Source organism: Phyllobates terribilis, unplaced genomic scaffold, assembly GCF_046119375.1.
Source record: "Phyllobates terribilis strain yellow unplaced genomic scaffold, ASM4611937v1 Scaffold_2__4_contigs__length_985480577, whole genome shotgun sequence".
Taxonomy (NCBI): domain Eukaryota; kingdom Metazoa; phylum Chordata; class Amphibia; order Anura; family Dendrobatidae; genus Phyllobates; species Phyllobates terribilis.
The window spans coordinates 725,917,032-725,940,550 of NW_027362762.1; positions in this window are offsets into that span (position 1 = coordinate 725,917,032).

The following is a 23,519-nucleotide window of genomic DNA, read 5'->3' on the forward strand; positions in this document are numbered from 1 at the left end:
AAAAAAAAAAAAAAATAGTGTATCCCTGATTTTTCAGACACAAATATATCTGTTGAAAATAGTCTGGTGTAGGCCCGAGAAATACAAGTGTGGATTTACAGTTCCACGGTACAAACCTCTGTATTATCCACTTTTGGGCCATTTGTATCTAAAAATAACAGTTTGAGTGTGTCGCTCACTGTTCAGCCGCAAATATATATATATTTTAAAAAGCCTGGTATACACCAGTAAATTATTACTGTGGTTTTCATGTTTCACGGTACAACATCTCTATTATCCTGTTTTTGGCATTTTTTGCTGTATAAAAATAATAATAGAGTCTCCCTGATTTTTCAGACACAAACATATCTGTTGAAAATAGTCTGGTGTAGGCCAGAGAGACAGAAGTGTGCTTTTGCTTTTCCACGGTAAAAAATCTCTATTATCCTGCTTTTTGCATTTTTTGCTGTAAAAAAAAAAAAAAATAGTGTATCCCTGATTTTTCAGACACAAATATATCTGTTGAAAATAGTCTGGTGTAGGCCCGAGAAATACAAGTGTGGATTTACAGTTCCACGGTACAAACCTCTGAATTATCCACTTTTGGGCCATTTGTATCTAAAAAAAACAGTTTGAGTGTGTCGCTCACTGTTCAGCCGCAAATATATATATATTTTAAAAAGCCTGGTATACACCAGTAAATTATTACTGTGGTTTTGATGTTCCACGGTAAAACATCTCTATTATCCTGTTTTTCGCATTTTTTGCTGTATAAAAATAATAATAGTGTCTCCCTGATTTTTCAGACACAAATATATCTGTTGAAAACAGTCTGGTGTAGGCCAGAAATACAGAAGTGTGCTTTTGCTGTTCCACGGTAAAAAATCTCTATTATTCTGCTTTTTGCATTTTTTGCTGTAAAAAAAAAAAAAATAGTGTATCCCTGATTTTTCAGACACAAATATATCTGTTGAAAATAGTCTGGTGTAGTCCCGAGAAATACAAGTGTGGATTTGCACTTCCACGGTACAAACCTCTGTATTATCCACTTTTGGGCCATTTGTATCTAAAAAAAACAGTTTGAGTGTGTCGCTCACTGTTCAGCCGCAAATATATATATATGTTAAAAAGCCTGGTATACACCAGTAAATTATTACTGTGGTTTTGATGTTCCACAGTAAAACATCTCTATTATCCTGTTATTGGCATTTTTTGCTGTATAAAAATAATAATAGTGTCTCCCTGATTTTTCAGACACAAATATATCTGTTGAAAATAGTCTGTTGTAGGCCAGAGAGACAGAAGTGTGCTTTTGCTGTTCCACGATAAAAAATCTCTATTATCCTGCTTTTTGCAATTTTTGCTGTAAAAAAAGAAAAAATAGTGTCTCCCTGATTTTTCAGACACAAATATATCTGTTGAAAATAGTCTGGTGTAGGCCCGAGAAATACAAGTGTGGTTTTGCAGTTCCACGGTACAAACCTCTGTATTATCCACTTTTGGGCCATTTGTATCTAAAAAAAACAGTTTGAGTGTGTCGCTCACTGTTCAGCCGCAAATATATATATATTTTAAAAAGCCTGGTATACACCAGTAAATTATTACTGTGGTTTTGATGTTCCACGGTAAAACATCTCTATTATCCTGTTTTTGGCATTTTTTGCTGTATAAAAATAATAATAGTGTCTCCCTGATTTTTCAGACACAAATATATCTGTTGAAAATAGTTTGGTGTAGGCCAGAAAGACAGAAGTGTGCTTTTGCTGTTCCACGGTAAAAAATCTCTATTATCCTGCTTTTTGCATTTTTTGCTGTAAAAAAAAAAAAAATAGTGTATCCCTGATTTTTCAGACACAAATATATCTGTTGAAAATAGTCTGGTGTAGGCCCGAGAAATACAAGTGTGGATTTACAGTTCCACGGTACAAACCTCTGTATTATCCACTTTTGGGCCATTTGTATCTAAAAATAACAGTTTGAGTGTGTCGCTCACTGTTCAGCCGCAAATATATATATATTTTAAAAAGCCTGGTATACACCAGTAAATTATTACTGTGGTTTTGATGCTCCACGGTAAAACATCTCTATTATCCTGTTTTTGGCATTTTTTGCTGTATAAAAATAATAATAGTGTCTCCCTGATTTTTCAGACACAAATATATCTGTTGAAAATAGTCTGGTGTAGGCCAGAGAGACAGAAGTGTGTTTTTGCTGTTCCACGATAAAAAATCTCTATTATCCTGCTTTTTGCATTTTTTGCTGTGAAAAAAAAAAATAGTGTCTCCCTGATTTTTCAGACACAAATATATCTGTTGGAAATAGCCTGGTGTAGGCCCGAGAAATACAAGTGTGGATTTGCAGTTACATGGTACAAACCTCTGTATTATCCACTTTTGGGCCATTTGTATCTAAAAAAAACAGTTTGAGTGTGTCGCTCACTGTTCAGCCGCAAATATATATATGTTAAAAAGCCTGGTATACACCAGTAAATTATTACTGTGGTTTTGATGTTCCACAGTAAAACATCTCTATTATCCTGTTTTTGGCATTTTTTGCTGTATAAAAATAATAATAGTGTTTCCCTGATTTTTCAGACACAAATATATCTGTTGAAAATAGTCTGGTGTAGGCCAGAGAGACAGAAGTGTGCTTTTGCTGTTCCACGGTAAAAAATCTCTATTATCCTGCTTTTTGCATTTTTTGCTGTAAAAAAAAAAAAAATAGTGTATCCCTGATTTTTCAGACACAAATATATCTGTTGGAAATAGTCTGGTGTAGGCCCGAGAAATACAAGTGTGGATTTACAGTTCCACGGTACAAACCTCTGTATTATCCACTTTTGGGCCATTTGTATCTAAAAATAACAGTTTGAGTGTGTCGCTCACTGTTCAGCCGCAAATATATATATATTTTAAAAAGCCTGGTATACACCAGTAAATTATTACTGTGGTTTTGATGCTCCACGGTAAAACATCTCTATTATCCTGTTTTTGGCATTTTTTGCTGTATAAAAATAATAATAGTGTCTCCCTGATTTTTCAGACACAAATATATCTGTAGAAAATAGTCTGGTGTAGGCCAGAGAGACAGAAGTGTGTTTTTGCTGTTCCACGCTAAAAAATCTCTATTATCCTGCTTTTTGCATTTTTTGCTGTGAAAAAAAAAAATAGTGTCTCCCTGATTTTTCAGACACAAATATATCTGTTGGAAATAGTCTGGTGTAGGCCGGAGAAATACAAGTGTGGATTTGCAGTTCCACGTTACAAACCTCTGTATTATCCACTTTTGGGCCATTTGTATCTAAAAAAAACAGTTTGAGTGTGTCGCTCACTGTTCAGCCGCAAATATATATATATGTTAAAAAGCCTGGTATACACCAGTAAATTATTACTGTGGTTTTGATGTTCCACAGTAAAACATCTCTATTATCCTGTTTTTGGCATTTTTTGCTGTATAAAAATAATAATAGTGTCTCCCTGATTTTTCAGACACAAATATATCTGTTGAAAATAGTCTGGTGTAGGCCAGAGAGACAGAAGTGTGCTTTTGCTGTTCCACGATAAAAAATCTCTATTATCCTGCTTTTTGCAATTTTTGCTGTAAAAAAAGAAAAAATAGTGTCTCCCTGATTTTTCAGACACAAATATATCTGTTGAAAATAGTCTGGTGTAGGCCCGAGAAATACAAGTGTGGTTTTGCAGTTCCACGGTACAAACCTCTGTATTATCCACTTTTGGGCCATTTGTATCTAAAAAAAACAGTTTGAGTGTGTCGCTCACTGTTCAGCCGCAAATATATATATATTTTAAAAAGCCTGGTATACACCAGTAAATTATTACTGTGGTTTTGATGTTCCACGGTAAAACATCTCTATTATCCTGTTTTTGGCATTTTTTGCTGTATAAAAATAATAATAGTGTCTCCCTGATTTTTCAGACAGAAATATATCTGTTGAAAATAGTCTGGTGTAGGCCAGAAAGACAGAAGTGTGCTTTTGCTGTTCCATGGTAAAAAATCTCTATTATCCTGCTTTTTGCATTTTTTGCTGTAAAAAAAAAAAAAAATAGTGTATCCCTGATTTTTCAGACACAAATATATCTGTTGAAAATAGTCTGGTGTAGGCCCGAGAAATACAAGTGTGGATTTACAGTTCCACGGTACAAACCTCTGTATTATCCACTTTTGGGCCATTTGTATCTAAAAATAACAGTTTGAGTGTGTCGCTCACTGTTCAGCCGCAAATATATATATATTTTAAAAAGCCTGGTATACACCAGTAAATTATTACTGTGGTTTTGATGTTTCACGGTAAAACATCTCTATTATCCTGTTTTTGGCATTTTTTGCTGTATAAAAATAATAATAGTGTCTCCCTGATTTTTCAGACACAAATATATCTGTTGAAAATAGTCTGGTGTAGGCCAGAGAGACAGAAGTGTGCTTTTGCTGTTCCACGGTAAAAAATCTCTATTATCCTGCTTTTTGCATTTTTTGCTGTAAAAAAAAAAAAAAATAGTGTATCCCTGATTTTTCAGACACAAATATATCTGTTGGAAATAGTCTGGTGTAGGCCCGAGAAATACAAGTGTGGATTTGCAGTTCCACGGTACAAACCTCTGTATTATCCACTTTTGGGCCATTTGTATCTAAAAATAACAGTTTGAGTGTGTCGCTCACTGTTCAGCCGCAAATATATATATATTTTAAAAAGCCTGGTATACACCAGTAAATTATTACTGTGGTTTTGATGTTTCACGGTAAAACATCTCTATTATCCTGTTTTTGGCATTTTTTGCTGTATAAAAATAATAATAGAGTCTCCCTGATTTTTCAGACACAAATATATCTGTTGAAAATAGTCTGGTGTAGGCCAGAGAGACAGAAGTGTGCTTTTGCTGTTCCACGGTAAAAAATCTCTATTATCCTGCTTTTTGCATTTTTTGCTGTAAAAAAAAAAAAAAATAGTGTATCCCTGATTTTTCAGACACAAATATATCTGTTGAAAATAGTCTGGTGTAGGCCCGAGAAATACAAGTGTGGATTTACAGTTCCACGGTACAAACCTCTGTATTATCCACTTTTGGGCCATTTGTATCTAAAAAAAACAGTTTGAGTGTGTCGCTCACTGTTCAGCCGCAAAAATATATATATTTTAAAAAGCCTGGTATACACCAGTAAATTATTACTGTGGTTTTGATGTTCCACGGTAAAACATCTCTATTATCCTGTTTTTGGCATTTTTTGCTGTATAAAAATAATAATAGAGTCTCCCTGATTTTTCAGACACAAATATATCTGTTGAAAATAGTCTGGTGTAGGCCAGAGAGACAGAAGTGTGCTTTTGCTGTTCCACGGTAAAAAATCTCTATTATCCTGCTTTTTGCATTTTTTGCTGTAAAAAAAAAAAAAAATAGTGTATCCCTGATTTTTCAGACACAAATATATCTGTTGAAAATAGTCTGGTGTAGGCCCGAGAAATACAAGTGTGGATTTACAGTTCCACGGTACAAACCTCTGTATTATCCACTTTTGGGCCATTTGTATCTAAAAAAAACAGTTTGAGTGTGTCGCTCACTGTTCAGCCGCAAATATATATATATTTTAAAAAGCCTGGTATACACCAGTAAATTATTACTGTGGTTTTGATGTTCCACGGTAAAACATCTCTATTATCCTGTTTTTGGCATTTTTTGCTGTATAAAAATAATTATAGTGTCTCCCTGATTTTTCAGACACAAATATATCTGTTGAAAATAGTCTGGTGTAGGCCAGAAAGACAGAAGTGTGCTTTTGCTGTTCCACGGTAAAAAATCTCTATTATCCTGCTTTTTGCATTTTTTGCTGTAAAAAAAAAAAAAATAGTGTATCCCTGATTTTACAGACACAAATATATCTGTTGAAAATAGTCTGGTGTAGGCCCGAGAAATACAAGTGTGGATTTACAGTTCCACGGTACAAACCTCTGTATTATCCACTTTTGGGCCATTTGTATCTAAAAATAACAGTTTGAGTGTGTCGCTCACTGTTCAGCCGCAAATATATATATATTTTAAAAAGCCTGGTATACACCAGTAAATTATTACTGTGGTTTTCATGTTTCACGGTAAAACATCTCTATTATCCTGTTTTTCTCATTTTTTGCTGTATAAAAATAATAATAGAGTCTCCCTGATTTTTCAGACACAAATATATCTGTTGAAAATAGTCTGGTGTAGGCCAGAGAGACAGAAGTGTGCTTTTGCTGTTCCACGGTAAAAAATCTCTATTATCCTGCTTTTTGCATTTTTTGCTGTAAAAAAAAAAAAAATAGTGTATCCCTGATTTTTCAGACACAAATATATCTGTTGAAAATAGTCTGGTGTAGGCCCGAGAAATACAAGTGTGGATTTACAGTTCCACGGTACAAACCTCTGTATTATCCACTTTTGGGCCATTTGTATCTAAAAAAAACAGTTTGAGTGTGTCGCTCACTGTTCAGCCGCAAATATATATATATTTTAAAAAGCCTGGTATACACCAGTAAATTATTACTGTGGTTTTGATGTTCCACGGTAAAACATCTCTATTATCCTGTTTTTGGCATTTTTTGCTGTATAAAAATAATAATAGTGTCTCCCTGATTTTTCAGACACAAATATATCTGTTGAAAATAGTCTGGTGTAGGCCAGAAAGACAGAAGTGTGCTTTTGCTGTTCCACGGTAAAAAATCTCTATTATCCTGCTTTTTGCATTTTTTGCTGTAAAAAAAAAAAAAAATAGTGTATCCCTGATTTTTCAGACACAAATATATCTGTTGAAAATAGTCTGGTGTAGGCCCGAGAAATACAAGTGTGGATTTACAGTTCCACGGTACAAACCTCTGTATTATCCACTTTTGGGCCATTTGTATCTAAAAATAACAGTTTGAGTGTGTCGCTCACTGTTCAGCCGCAAATATATATATATTTTAAAAAGCCTGGTATACACCAGTAAATTATTACTGTGGTTTTCATGTTTCACGGTAAAACATCTCTATTATCCTGTTTTTGGCATTTTTTGCTGTATAAAAATAATAATAGAGTCTCCCTGATTTTTCAGACACAAACATATCTGTTGAAAATAGTCTGGTGTAGGCCAGAGAGACAGAAGTGTGCTTTTGCTGTTCCACGGTAAAAAATCTCTATTATCCTGCTTTTTGCATTTTTTGCTGTAAAAAAAAAAAAAAATAGTGTATCCCTGATTTTTCAGACACAAATATATCTGTTGAAAATAGTCTGGTGTAGGCCCGAGAAATACAAGTGTGGATTTACAGTTCCACGGTACAAACCTCTGTATTATCCACTTTTGGGCCATTTGTATCTAAAAAAAACAGTTTGAGTGTGTCGCTCACTGTTCAGCCGCAAATATATATATATTTTAAAAAGCCTGGTATACACCAGTAAATTATTACTGTGGTTTTGATGTTCCACGGTAAAACATCTCTATTATCCTGTTTTTGGCATATTTTGCTGTATAAAAATAATAATAGTGTCTCCCTGATTTTTCAGACACAAATATATCTGTTGAAAATAGTCTGGTGTAGGCCAGAAAGACAGAAGTGTGCTTTTGCTGTTCCACGGTAAAAAATCTCTATTATCCTGCTTTTTGCATTTTTTGCTGTAAAAAAAAAAAAAATAGTGTATCCCTGATTTTTCAGACACAAATATATCTGTTGAAAATAGTCTGGTGTAGGCCCGAGAAATACAAGTGTGGAATTACAGTTCCACGGTACAAACCTCTGTATTATCCACTTTTGGGCCATTTGTATCTAAAAATAACAGTTTGAGTGTGTCGCTCACTGTTCAACCGCAAATATATATATATTTTAAAAAGCCTGGTATACACCAGTAAATTATTACTGTGGTTTTGATGTTCCACGGTACAACATCTCTATTATCCTGTTTTTCGCATTTTTTGCTGTATAAAAATAATAATAGTGTCTCCCTGATTTTTCAGACACAAATATATCTGTTGAAAACAGTCTGGTGTAGGCCAGAAAGACAGAAGTGTGCTTTTGCTGTTCCACGGTAAAAAATCTCTATTATCCTGCTTTTTGCATTTTTTGCTGTAAAAAAAAAAAAAAATAGTGTATCCCTGATTTTTCAGACACAAATATATCTGTTGAAAATAGTCTGGTGTAGGCCCGAGAAATACAAGTGTGGATTTGCACTTCCACGGTACAAACCTCTGTATTATCCACTTTTGGGCCATTTGTATCTAAAAAAAACAGTTTGGGTGTGTCGCTCACTGTTCAGCCGCAAATATATATATATTTTAAAAAGCCTGGTATACACCAGTAAATTATTACTGTGGTTTTGATGTTCCATAGTAAAACATCTCTATTATCCTGTTTTTGGCATTTTTTGCTGTATAAAAATAATAATAGTGTCTCCCTGATTTTTCAGACACAAATATATCTGTTGAAAATAGTCTGGTGTAGGCCCGAGAAATACAAGTGTGGTTTTGCAGTTCCACGGTACAAACCTCTGTATTATCCACTTTTGGGCCATTTGTATCTAAAAATAATAGTTTGAGTGTGTCGCTCACTGTTCAGCCGCAAATATATATATATTTTAAAAAGCCTGGTATACACCAGTAAATTATTACTGTGGTTTTGATGTTCCATGGTAAAACATCTCTATTATCCTGTTTTTCGCATTTTTTGCTGTATAAAAATAATAATAGTGTCTCCCTGATTTTTCAGACACAAATATATCTGTTGAAAATAGTCTGGTGTAGGCCAAAAAGACAGAAGTGTGCTTTTGCTGTTCCACGGTAAAAAATCTCTATTATCCTGCTTTTTGCATTTTTTGCTGTAAAAAAAAAAAAAAATAGTGTATCCCTGATTTTTCAGACACAAATATATCTGTTGAAAATAGTCTGGTGTAGGCCCGAGAAATACAAGTGTGGATTTGCACTTCCACGGTACAAACCTCTGTATTATCCACTTTTGGGCCATTTGTATCTAAAAAAAACAGTTTGGGTGTGTCGCTCACTGTTCAGCCGCAAATATATATATATTTTAAAAAGCCTGGTATACACCAGTAAATTATTACTGTGGTTTTGATGTTCCATAGTAAAACATCTCTATTATCCTGTTTTTGGCATTTTTTGCTGTATAAAAATAATAATAGTGTCTCCCTGATTTTTCAGACACAAATATATCTGTCGAAAATAGTCTGGTGTAGGCCAGAGAGACAGAAGTGTGCTTTTGCTGTTCCACGGTAAAAAAATCTCTATTATCCTGCTTTTTGCATTTTTTGCTGTAAAAAAAAAAAAAATAGTGTATCCCTGATTTTTCAGACACAAATATATCTGTTGAAAATAGTCTGGTGTAGGACCGAGAAATACAAGTGTGGATTTACAGTTCCACGGTACAAACCTCTGTATTATCCACTTTTGGGCCATTTGTATCTAAAAATAACAGTTTGAGTGTGTCGCTCACTGTTCAGCAGCAAATATATATATATTTTAAAAAGCCTGGTATACACCAGTAAATTATTACTGTGGTTTTGATGTTCCACGGTAAAACATCTCTATTATCCTGTTTTTGGCATTTTTTGCTGTATAAAAATAATAATAGTGTCTCCCTGATTTTTCAGACACAAATATATCTGTTGAAAATAGTCTGGTGTAGGCCAGAGAGACAGAAGTGTGCTTTTGCTGTTCCACAGTAAAAAATCTTTATTATCCTGCTTTTTGCATTTTTTGCTGTAAAAAAAAAAAAAAATAGTGTCTCCCTGATTTTTCAGACACAAATATATCTGTTGAAAATAGTCTGGTGTAGGCCCGAGAAATACAAGTGTGGTTTTGCAGTTCCACGGTACAAACCTCTGTATTATCCACTTTTGGGCCATTTGTATCTAAAAAAAACAGGTTGAGTGTGTCGCTCACTGTTCAGCCGCAAATATATATATATTTTAAAAAGCCTGGTATACACCAGTAAATTATTACTGTGGTTTTGATGTTCCACGGTAAAACATCTCTATTATCCTGTTTTTGGCATTTTTTGCTGTATAAAAATAATAATAGTGTCTCCCTGATTTTTCAGACACAAATATATCTGTTGAAAATAGTCTGGTGTAGGCCAGAAAGACAGAAGTGTGCTTTTGCTGTTCCACGGTAAAAAATCTCTATTATCCTGCTTTTTGCATTTTTTGCTGTAAAAAAAAAAAAAAATAGTGTATCCCTGATTTTTCAGACACAAATATATCTGTTGAAAATAGTCTGGTGTAGGCCCGAGAAATACAAGTGTGGATTTACAGTTCCACGGTACAAACCTCTGTATTATCCACTTTTGGGCCATTTGTATCTAAAAATAACAGTTTGAGTGTGTCGCTCACTGTTCAGCCGCAAATATATATATATTTTAAAAAGCCTGGTATACACCAGTAAATTATTACTGTGGTTTTGATGTTTCACGGTAAAACATCTCTATTATCCTGTTTTTGGCATTTTTTGCTGTATAAAAATAATAATAGTGTCTCCCTGATTTTTCAGACACAAATATATCTGTTGAAAATAGTCTGGTGTAGGCCAGAGAGACAGAAGTGTGCTTTTGCTGTTCCACGGTAAAAAATCTCTATTATCCTGCTTTTTGCATTTTTTGCTGTAAAAAAAAAAAAAAATAGTGTATCCCTGATTTTTCAGACACAAATATATATGTTGAAAATAGTCTGGTGTAGGCCCGAGAAATACAAGTGTGGATTTACAGTTCCACGGTACAAACCTCTGTATTATCCACTTTTGGGCCATTTGTATCTAAAAATAACAGTTTGAGTGTGTCGCTCACTGTTCAGCCGCAAATATATATATATTTTAAAAAGCCTGGTATACACCAGTAAATTATTCCTGTGGTTTTGATGTTCCACGGTAAAACATCTCTATTATCCTGTTTTTGGCATTTTTTGCTGTATAAAAATAATAATAGTGTCTCCCTGATTTTTCAGACCCAAATATATCTGTTGAAAATAGTCTGGTGTAGGCCAGAGATACAGAAGTGTGCTTTTGCTGTTCCACGGTAAAAAATCTCTATTATCCTGCTTTTTGCATTTTTTGCTGTAAAAAAAAAAAACATAGTGTCTCCCTGATTTTTCAGACACAAATATATCTGTTGAAAATAGTCTGGTGTAGGCCCGAGAAATACAAGTGTGGTTTTGCAGTTCCACGGTACAAACCTCTGTATTATCCACTTTTGGGCCATTTGTATCTAAAAAAAACAGTTTGCGTGTGTCGCTCACTGTTCAGCCGCAAATATATATATATTTTAAAAAGCTTGGTATACACCAGTAAATTATTACTGTGGTTTTGATGCTCCACGGTAAAACATCTCTATTATCCTGTTTTTGGCATTTTTTGCTGTATAAAAATAATAATAGTGTCTCCCTGATTTTTCAGACACAAATATATCTGTTGAAAATAGTCTGGTGTAGGCCAGAGAGACAGAAGTGTGCTTTTGCTGTTCCACAGTAAAAAATCTCTATTATCCTGCTTTTTGCATTTTTTGCTGTAAAAAAAAAAAAATAGTGTCTCCCTGATTTTTCAGACACAAATATATCTGTTGGAAATAGTCTGGTGTAGGCCCGAGAAATACAAGTGTGGATTTGCAGTTCCACGGTACAAACCTCTGTATTATCCACTTTTGGGCCATTTGTATCTAAAAAAATCAGTTTGAGTGTGTCGCTCACTGTTCAGCCGCAAATTTATATATATTTTAAACAGCCTGGTATACACCAGTAAATTATTACTGTGGTTTTGATGTTCCACAGTAAAACATCTCTATTATCCTGTTTTTGGCATTTTTTGCTGTATAAAAATAATAATAGTGTCTCCCTGATTTTTCAGACACAAATATATCTGTTGAAAATAGTCTGGTGTAGAACAGAGAGACAGAAGTGTGCTTTTGCTGTTCCACGGTAAAAAATCTCTATTATCCTGCTTTTTGCAATTTTTGCTGTAAAAAAAAAAAAAAATAGTGTCTCCCTGATTTTTCAGACACAAATATATTTGTTGAAAATAGTCTGGTGTAGGCCCGAGAAATACAAGTGTGGTTTTGCAGTTCCACAGTACAAACCTCTGTATTATCCACTTTTGGGCCATTTGTATCTAAAAATAACAGTTTGAGTGTGTCGCTCACTGTTCAGCCGCAAATATATATATATTTTAAAAAGCCTGGTATACACTAGTAAATTATTACTGTGGTTTTGATGTTCCACGGTAAAACATCTCTATTATCCTGTTTTTGGCATTTTTTGCTGTAAAAAAATAATAATAGTGTCTCCCTGATTTTTCAGACCCAAATATACCTGTTGAAAATAGTCTGGTGTAGGCCAGAGATACAGAAGTGTGCTTTTGCTGTTCCACGGTAAAAAATCTCTATTATCCTGCTTTTTGCATTTTTTGCTGTAAAAAAAAAAAAATGGTGTCTCCCTGATTTTTCAGACACAAATATATCTGTTGGAAATAGTCTGGTGTAGGCCCGAGAAATACAAGTGTGGATTTGCAGTTCCACGGTACAAACCTCTGTATTATCCACTTTTGGGCCATTTGTATCTAAAAAAATCAGTTTGAGTGTGTCGCTCACTGTTCAGCCGCAAATTTATATATATTTTAAAAAGCCTGGTATACACCAGTAAATTATTACTGTGGTTTTGATGTTCCACAGTAAAACATCTCTATTATCCTGTTTTTGGCATTTTTTGCTGTATAAAAATAATAATAGTGTATCCCTGATTTTTCAGACACAAATATATCTGTTGAAAATAGTCTGGTGTAGGCCAGAGAGACAGAAGTGTGCTTTTGCTGTACCACGGTAAAAAATCTCTATTATCCTGCTTTTTGCAATTTTTGCTGTTAAAAAAAAAAAAATAGTGTCTCCCTGATTTTTCAGACACAAGTATATCTGTTGAAAATAGTCTGGTGTAGGCCCGAGAAATACAAGTGTGGTTTTGCAGTTCCACTGTACAAACCTCTGTATTATCCACTTTTGGGCCATCTAAAAAAAACAGTTTGAGTGTGTCGCTCACTGTTCAGCCGCAAATATATATATATTTTAAAAAGCCTGGTATACACCAGTAAATTATTACTGTGGTTTTGATGTTCCACGGTAAAACATCTTTATTATCCTGTTTTTGGCATTTTTTGCTGTATAAAAATAATAATAGTGTCTCCCTGATTTTTCAGACACAAATATATCTGTTGAAAATAGTCTGGTGTAGGCCAGAGAGACAGAAGTGTGCTTTTGCTGTTCCACGATAAAAAATCTCTATTATCCTGCTTTTTGCATTTTTTGCTGTAAAAAAAAAAAAAAAATAGTGTATCCCTGATTTTTCAGACACAAATATATCTGTTGAAAATAGTCTGGTGTAGGCCCGAGAAATGCAAGTGTGGATTTACAGTTCCACGGTACAAACCTCTGTATTATCCACTTTTGGGCCATTTGTATCTAAAAATAACAGTTTGAGTGTGTCGCTCACTGTTCAGCCGCAAATATATATATATTTTAAAAAGCCTGGTATACACCAGTAAATTATTACTGTGGTTTTGATGTTCCACGGTAAAACATCTCTATTATCCTGTTTTTGGCATTTTTTGCTGTATAAAAATAATAATAGTGTCTCCCTGATTTTTCAGACACAAATATATCTGTTGAAAATAGTCTGGTGTAGGCCAGAGAGACAGAAGTGTGCTTTTGCTGTTCCACGGTAAAAAATCTCTATTATCCTGCTTTTTGCATTTTTTGCTGTAAAAAAAAAAAATAGTGTATCCCTGATTTTTCAGACACAAATATATCTGTTGAAAATAGTCTGGTGTAGGCCCTAGAAATACAAGTGTGGATTTACAGTTCCACGGTACAAACCTCTGTATTATCCACTTTTGGGCCATTTGTATCTAAAAATAACAGTTTGAGTGTGTCGCTCACTGTTCAGCCGCAAATATATATATATTTTAAAAAGCCTGGTATACACCAGTAAATTATTACTGTGGTTTTGATGTTCCACGGTAAAACATCTCTATTATCTTGTTTTTGGCATTTTCTGCTGTATAAAAATAATAATAGTGTCTCCCTGATTTTTCAGACACAAATATATCTGTTGAAAATAGTCTGGTGTAGGCCAGAGAGACAGAAGTGTGCTTTTGCTGTTCCACGGTAAAAAATCTCTATTATCCTGCTTTTTGCATTTTTTGCTGTAAAAAAAAAAAAATAGTGTATCCCTGATTTTTCAGACACAAATATATCTGTTGAAAATAGTCTGGTGTAGGCCCGAGAAATACAAGTGTGGATTTACAGATCCACGGTACAAACCTCTGTATTATCCACTTTTGGGCCATTTGTATCTAAAAAAAACAGTTTGAGTGTGTCGCTCACTGTTCAGCCGCAAATATATATATATTTTAAAAAGCCTGGTATACACCAGTAAATTATTACTGTGGTTTTGATGTTCCACGGTAAAACATCTCTATTATCCTGTTTTTGGCATTTTTTGCTGTATAAAAATAATAATAGTGTCTCCCTGATTTTTCAGACCCAAATATATCTGTTGAAAATAGTCTGGTGTAGGCCAGAGATACAGAAGTGTGCTTTTGCTGTTCCACGGTAAAAAATCTCTATTATCCTGCTTTTTGCATTTTTTGCTGTAAAAAAAAAAAACATAGTGTCTCCCGGATTTTTCAGACACAAATATATCTGTTGAAAATAGTCTGGTGTAGGCCCGAGAAATACAAGTGTGGTTTTGCAGTTCCACGGTACAAACCTCTGTATTATCCACTTTTGGGCCATTTGTATCTAAAAAAAACAGTTTGCGTGTGTCGCTCACTGTTCAGCCGCAAATATATATATATTTTAAAAAGCCTGGTATACACCAGTAAATTATTACTGTGGTTTTGATGTTCCACGGTAAAACATCTCTATTATCCTGTTTTTGGCATTTTTTGCTGTATAAAAATAATAATAGTGTCTCCCTGATTTTTCAGACACAAATATATCTGTTGAAAATAGTCTGGTGTAGGCCAGAGAGACAGAAGTGTGCTTTTGCTGTTCCACGGTAAAAAAATCTCTATTATCCTGCTTTTTGCATTTTTTGCTGTAAAAAAAAAAAAAAAATAGTGTCTCCCTGATTTTTCAGACACAAATATATCTGTTGAAAATAGTCTGGTGTAGGCCCGAGAAATACAAGTGTGGTTTTGCAGTTCCACGGTACAAACCTCTGTATTATCCACTTTTTGGCCATTTGAATCTAAAAAAAACAGTTTGCGTGTGTCGCTCACTGTTCAGCCGCAAATATATATATATTTTAAAAAGCCTGGTATACACCAGTAAATTATTACTGTGGTTTTGATGTTCCACAGTAAAACATCTCTATTATCCTGTTTTTGGCATTTTTTGCTGTATAAAAATAATAATAGTGTCTCCCTGATTTTTCAGACACAAATATATCTGTTGAAAATAGTCTGGTGTAGGCCAGAGAGACAGAAGTGTGCTTTTGCTGTTCCATGGTAAAAAATCTCTATTATCCTGCTTTTTGCAATTTTTACTGTAAAAAAAAAAAAATAGTGTCTCCCTGATTTTTCAGACACAAATATATCTGTTGAAAATAGTCTGGTGTAGGCCCGAGAAATACAAGTGTGGTTTTGCAGTTCCACTGTACAAAGCTCTGTATTATCCACTTTTGGGCCATCTAAAAAAAACAGTTTGAGTGTGTCGCTCACTGTTCAGCCGCAAATATATATATATTTTAAAAAGCCTGGTATACACCAGTAAATTATTACTGTGGTTTTGATGTTCCACGGTAAAACATCTCTATTATCCTGTTTTTGGCATTTTTTGCTGTATAAAAATAATAATAGTGTCTCCCTGATTTTTCAGACACAAATATATCTGTTGAAAATAGTCTGGTGTAGGCCAGAGAGACAGAAGTGTGCTTTTGCTGTTCCACGGTAAAAAATCTCTATTATCCTGCTTTTTGCATTTTTTGCTGTAAAAAAAAAAAACATAGTGTCTCCCTGATTTTTCAGACACAAATATATCTGTTGAAAATAGTCTGGTGTAGGCCCAAGAAATACAAGTGTGGTTTTGCAGTTCCACGGTACAAACCTCTGTATTATCCACTTTTGGGCCATTTGTATCTAAAGAAAACAGTTTGCGTGTGTCGCTCACTGTTCAGCCGCAAATATATATATATTTTAAAAAGCCTGGTATACACCAGTAAATTATTACTGTGGTTTTGATGTTCCACGGTAAAACATCTCTATTATCCTGTTTTTGGCATTTTTTGCTGTATAAAAATAATAATAGTGTCTCCCTGATTTTTCAGACACAAATATATCTGTTGAAAATAGTCTGGTGTAGGCCAGAGATACAGAAGTGTGCTTTTGCTGTTCCACGGTAAAAAATCTCTATTATCCTGCTTTTTGCATTTTTTGCTGTAAAAAAAAAAAACATAGTGTCTCCCGGATTTTTCAGACACAAATATATCTGTTGAAAATAGTCTGGTGTAGGCCCGAGAAATACAAGTGTGGTTTTGCAGTTCCACGGTACAAACCTCTGTATTATCCACTTTTGGGCCATTTGTATCTAAAAAAAACAGTTTGCGTGTGTCGCTCACTGTTCAGCCGCAAATATATATATATTTTAAAAAGCCTGGTATACACCAGTAAATTATTACTGTGGTTTTGATGTTCCACGGTAAAACATCTCTATTATCCTGTTTTTGGCATTTTTTGCTGTATAAAAATAATAATAGTGTCTCCCTGATTTTTCAGACACAAATATATCTGTTGAAAATAGTCTGGTGTAGGCCAGAGAGACAGAAGTGTGCTTTTGCTGTTCCACGGTAAAAAAATCTCTATTATCCTGCTTTTTGCATTTTTTGCTGTAAAAAAAAAAAAAAAATAGTGTCTCCCTGATTTTTCAGACACAAATATATCTGTTGAAAATAGTCTGGTGTAGGCCCGAGAAATACAAGTGTGGTTTTGCAGTTCCACGGTACAAACCTCTGTATTATCCACTTTTTGGCCATTTGTATCTAAAAAAAACAGTTTGCGTGTGTCGCTCACTGTTCAGCCGCAAATATATATATATTTTAAAAAGCCTGGTATACACCAGTAAATTATTACTGTGGTTTTGATGTTCCACAGTAAAACATCTCTATTATCCTGTTTTTGGCATTTTTTGCTGTATAAAAATAATAATAGTGTCTCCCTGATTTTTCAGACACAAATATATCTGTTGAAAATAGTCTGGTGTAGGCCAGAGAGACAGAAGTGTGCTTTTGCTGTTCCATGGTAAAAAATCTCTATTATCCTGCTTTTTGCAATTTTTACTGTAAAAAAAAAAAAATAGTGTCTCCCTGATTTTTCAGACACAAATATATCTGTTGAAAATAGTCTGGTGTAGGCCCGAGAAATACAAGTGTGGTTTTGCAGTTCCACTGTACAAAGCTCTGTATTATCCACTTTTGGGCCATCTAAAAAAAACAGTTTGAGTGTGTCGCTCACTGTTCAGCCGCAAATATATATATATTTTAAAAAGCCTGGTATACACCAGTAAATTATTACTGTGGTTTTGATGTTCCACGGTAAAACATCTCTATTATCCTGTTTTTGGCATTTTTTGCTGTATAAAAATAATAATAGTGTCTCCCTGATTTTTCAGACACAAATATATCTGTTGAAAATAGTCTGGTGTAGGCCAGAGAGACAGAAGTGTGCTTTTGCTGTTCCACGGTAAAAAATCTCTATTATCCTGCTTTTTGCATTTTTTGCTGTAAAAAAAAAAAACATAGTGTCTCCCTGATTTTTCAGACACAAATATATCTGTTGAAAATAGTCTGGTGTAGGCCCGAGAAATACAAGTGTGGTTTTGCAGTTCCACGGTACAAACCTCTGTATTATCCACTTTTGGGCCATTTGTATCTAAAGAAAACAGTTTGCGTGTGTCGCTCACTGTTCAGCCGCAAATATATATATATTTTAAAAAGCCTGGTATACACCAGTAAATTATTACTGTGGTTTTGATGTTCCACGGTAAAACATCTCTATTATCCTGTTTTTGGCATTTTTTGCTGTATAAAAATAATAATAGTGTCTCCCTGATTTTTCAGACACAAATATATCTGTTGAAAATAGTCTGGTGTAGGCCAGAGAGACAGAAGTGTGCTTTTGCTGTTCCACGGTAAAAAATCTGTATTATCCTGCTTTTTGCATTTTTTGCTGTAAAAAAAAAAAAAAATAGTGTCTCCCTGATTTTTCAGACACAAATATATCTGTTGAAAATAGTCTGGTGTAGGCCCGAGAAATACAAGTGTGGTTTTGCAGTTCCACGGTACAAACCTCTGTATTATCCACTTTTGGGCCATTTGTATCTAAAAAAAACAGTTTGAGTGTGTCGCTCACTGTTCAGCCGCAAATATATATATATTTTAAAAAGCCTGGTATACACCAGTAAATTATTACTGTGGTTTTGATGTTCCACGGTAAAACATCTCTATTATCCTGTTTTTGGCATTTTTTGCTGTATAAAAATAATAATAGTGTCTCCTTGATTTTTCAGACCCAAATATATCTGTTGAAAATAGTCTGGTGTAGGCCAGAGATACAGAAGTGTGCTTTTGCTGTTCCACGGTAAAAAATCTCTATTATCCTGCTTTTTGCATTTTTTGCTGTAAAAAAAAAAAACATAGTGTCTCCCTGATTTTTCAGACACAAATATATCTGTTGAAAATAGTCTGGTGTAGGCCCGAGAAATACAAGTGTGGTTTTGCAGTTCCACGGTACAAACCTCTGTATTATCCACTTTTGGGCCATTTGTATCTAAAAAAAACAGTTTGCGTGTGTCGCTAACTGTTCAGCCGCAAATATATATATATTTTAAAAAGCCTGGTATACACCAGTAAATTATTACTGTGGTTTTGATCCTTCACGGTAAAACATCTCTATTATCCTGTTTTTGGCATTTTTCGCTGTATAAAAATAATAATAGTGTCTCCCTGATTTTTCAGACACAAATATATCTGTTGAAAATAGTCTGGTGTAGGCCAGAGAGACAGAAGTGTGCTTTTGCTGTTCCACAGTAAAAAATCTCTATTATCCTGCTTTTTGCATTTTTTGCTGTAAAAAAAAAAAAATAGTGTCTCTCTGATTTTTCAGACACAAATATATCTGTTGGAAATAGTCTGGTGTAGGCCCGAGAAATACAAGTGTGGATTTGCAGTTCCACGGTACAAACCTCTGTATTATCCACTTTTGGGCCATCTAAAAAAAACAGTTTGAGTGTGTCGCTCACTGTTCAGCCGCAAATTTATATATATTTTAAAAAGCCTGGTATACACCAGTAAATTATTACTGTGGTTTTGATGTTCCACAGTAAAACATCTCTATTATCCTGTTTTTGGCATTTTTTGCTGTATAAAAATAATAATAGTGTCTCCCTGATTTTTCAGACACAAATATATCTGTTGAAAATAGTCTGGTGTAGGCCAGAGAGACAGAAGTGTGCTTTTGCTGTTCCACGGTAAAAAATCTCTATTATCCTGCTTTTTGCAATTTTTGCTGTAAAAAAAAAAAAATAGTGTCTCCCTGATTTTTCAGACACAAATATATCTGTTGAAAATAGTCTGGTGTAGGCCCGAGAAATACAAGTGTGGTTTTGCAGTTCCACTGTACAAACCTCTGTATTATCCACTTTTGGGCCATCTAAAAAAAACAGTTTGAGTGTGTCGCTCACTGTTCAGCCGCAAATTTATATATATTTTAAAAAGCCTGGTATACACCAGTAAATTATTACTGTGGTTTTGATGTTCCACAGTAAAACATCTCTATTATCCTGTTTTTGGCATTTTTTGCTGTATAAAAATAATAATAGTGTCTCCCTGATTTTTCAGACACAAATATATCTGTTGAAAATAGTCTGGTGTAGGCCAGAGAGACAGAAGTGTGCTTTTGCTGTTCCACGGTAAAAAATCTCTATTATCCTGCTTTTTGCAATTTTTGCTGTAAAAAAAAAAAAATAGTGTCTCCCTGATTTTTCAGACACAAATATATCTGTTGAAAATAGTCTGGTGTAGGCCCGAGAAATACAAGTGTGGTTTTGCAGTTCCACTGTACAAACCTCTGTATTATCCACTTTTGGGCCATCTAAAAAAAACAGTTTGAGTGTGTCGCTCACTGTTCAGCCGCAAATATATATATATTTTAAAAAGCCTGGTATACACCAGTAAATTATTACTGTGGTTTTGATGTTCCACGGTAAAACATCTCTATTATCCTGTTTTTGGCATTTTTTGCTGTATAAAAATAATAATAGTGTCTCCCTGATTTTTCAGACACAAATATATCTGTTGAAAATAGTCTGGTGTAGGCCAGAGAGACAGAAGTGTGCTTTTGCTGTTCCACGGTAAAAAATCTCTATTATCCTGCTTTTTGCATTTTTTGCTGTAAAAAAAAAAAAAAATAGTGTATCCCTGATTTTTCAGACACAAATATATCTGTTGAAAATAGTCTGGTGTAGGCCCGAGAAATACAAGTGTGGATTTACAGTTCCACGGTACAAACCTCTGTATTATCCACTTTTGGGCCATTTGTATCTAAAAATAACAGTTTGAGTGTGTCGCTCACTGTTCAGCCGCAAATATATATATATTTTAAAAAGCCTGGTATACACCAGTAAATTATTACTGTGGTTTTGATGTTTCACGGTAAAACATCTCTATTATCCTGTTTTTGGCATTTTTTGCTGTATAAAAATAATAATAGTGTCTCCCTGATTTTTCAGACACAAATATATCTGTTGAAAATAGTCTGGTGTAGGCCAGTGAGACAGAAGTGTGCTTTTGCTGTTCCACGGTAAAAAATCTCTATTATCCTGCTTTTTGCATTTTTTGCTGTAAAAAAAAAAAATAGTGTATCCCTGATTTTTCAGACACAAATATATCTGTTGAAAATAGTCTGGTTTAGGCCCTAGAAATACAAGTGTGGATTTACAGTTCCACGGTACAAACCTCTGTATTATCCACTTTTGGGCCATTTGTATCTAAAAATAACAGTTTGAGTGTGTCGCTCACTGTTCAGCCGCAAATATATATATATTTTAAAAAGCCTGGTATACACCAGTAAATTATTACTGTGGTTTTGATGTTCCACGGTAAAACATCTCTATTATCCTGTTTTTGGCATTTTCTGCTGTATAAAAATAATAATAGTGTCTCCCTGATTTTTCAGACACAAATATATCTGTTGAAAATAGTCTGGTGTAGGCCAGAGAGACAGAAGTGTGCTTTTGCTGTTCCACGGTAAAAAATCTGTATTATCCTGCTTTTTGCATTTTTTGCTGTAAAAAAAAAAAAAAAATAGTGTATCCCTGATTTTTCAGACACAAATATATCTGTTGAAAATAGTCTGGTGTAGGCCCGAGAAATACAAGTGTGGTTTTGCAGTTCCACGGTACAAACCTCTGTATTATCCACTTTTGGGCCATCTAAAAAAAACAGTTTGAGTGTGTCGCTCACTGTTCAGCCGCAAATATATATATTTTAAAAAGCCTGGTATACACCAGTAAATTATTACTGTGGTTTTGATTTTCCACAGTAAAACATGTCTATTATCCTGTTTTTGGCATTTTTTGCTGTATAAAAATAATAATAGTGTCTCCCTGATTTTTCAGACACAAATATATCTGTTGAAAATAGTCTGGTGTATGCCAGAGAGACAGAAGTGTGCTTTTGCTGTTCCACGGTAAAAAATCTCTATTATCCTGCTTTTTGCATTTTTTGCTGTAAAAAAAAAAACATAGTGTCTCCCTGATTTTTCAGACACAAATATATCTGTTGAAAATAGTCTGGTGTAGGCCCGAGAAATACAAGTGTGGTTTTGCAGTTCCATGGTACAAACCTCTGTATTATCCACTTTTGGGCCATTTGTATCTAAAAAAAACAGTTTGCGTGTGTCGCTCACTGTTCAGCCGCAAATATATATATATTTTAAAAAGCCTGGTATACACCAGTAAATTATTACTGTGGTTTTGATGTTCCACGGTAAAACATCTCTATTATCCTGTTTTTGGCATTTTTTGCTGTATAAAAATAATAATAGTGTCTCCCTGATTTTTCAGACACAAATATATCTGTTGAAAATAGTCTGGTGTAGGCCAGAGAGACAGAAGTGTGCTTTTGCTGTTCCACGGTAAAAAATCTGTATTATCCTGCTTTTTGCATTTTTTGCAGTAAAAAAAAAAAAAAAATAGTGTCTCCCTGATTTTTCAGACACAAATATATCTGTTGAAAATAGTCTGGTGTAGGCCCGAGAAATACAAGTGTGGTTTTGCAGTTCCACGGTACAAACCTCTGTATTATCCACTTTTGGGCCATTTGTATCTAAAAAAAACAGTTTGAGTGTGTCGCTCACTGTTCAGCCGCAAATATATATATATTTTAAAAAGCCTGGTATACACCAGTAAATTATTACTGTGGTTTTGATGTTCCACGGTAAAACATCTCTATTATCCTGTTTTTGGCATTTTTTGCTGTATAAAAATAATAATAGTGTCTCCCTGATTTTTCAGACCCAAATATATCTGTTGAAAATAGTCTGGTGTAGGCCAGAGATACAGAAGTGTGCTTTTGCTGTTCCACGGTAAAAAATCTCTATTATCCTGCTTTTTGCATTTTTTGCTGTAAAAAAAAAAAACATAGTGTCTCCCTGATTTTTCAGACACAAATATATCTGTTGAAAATAGTCTGGTGTAGGCCCGAGAAATACAAGTGTGGTTTTGCAGTTCCACGGTACAAACCTCTGTATTATCCACTTTTGGGCCATTTGTATCTAAAAAAAACAGTTTGTGTGTGTCGCTCACTGTTCAGCCGCAAATATATATATATTTTAAAAAGCCTGGTATACACCAGTAAATTATTACTGTGGTTTTGATGCTTCACGGTAAAACATCTCTATTATCCTGTTTTTGGCATTTTTTGCTGTATAAAAATAATAATAGTGTCTCCCTGATTTTTCAGACACAAATATATCTGTTGAAAATAGTCTGGTGTAGGCCAGAGAGACAGAAGTGTGCTTTTGCTGTTCCACAGTAAAAAATCTCTATTATCCTGCTTTTTGCATTTTTTGCTGTAAAAAAAAAAAATAGTGTCTCTCTGATTTTTCAGACACAAATATATCTGTTGGAAATAGTCTGGTGTAGGCCTCGTGAAATACAAGTGTGGATTTGCACTTCCACGGTACAAACCTCTGTATTATCCACTTTTGTGCCATTTGTATCTAAAAAAAACAGTTTGGGTGTGTCGCTCACTGTTCAGCCGCAAATATATATATATTTTAAAAAGCCTGGTATACACCAGTAAATTATTACTGTGGTTTTGATGTTCCACAGTAAAACATCTCTATTATCCTGTTTTTGGCATTTTTTGCTGTATAAAAATAATAATAGTGTCTCCCTGATTTTTCAGACACAAATATATCTGTTGAAAATAGTCTGGTGTAGGCCAGAGAGACAGAAGTGTGCTTTTGCTGTTCCACGG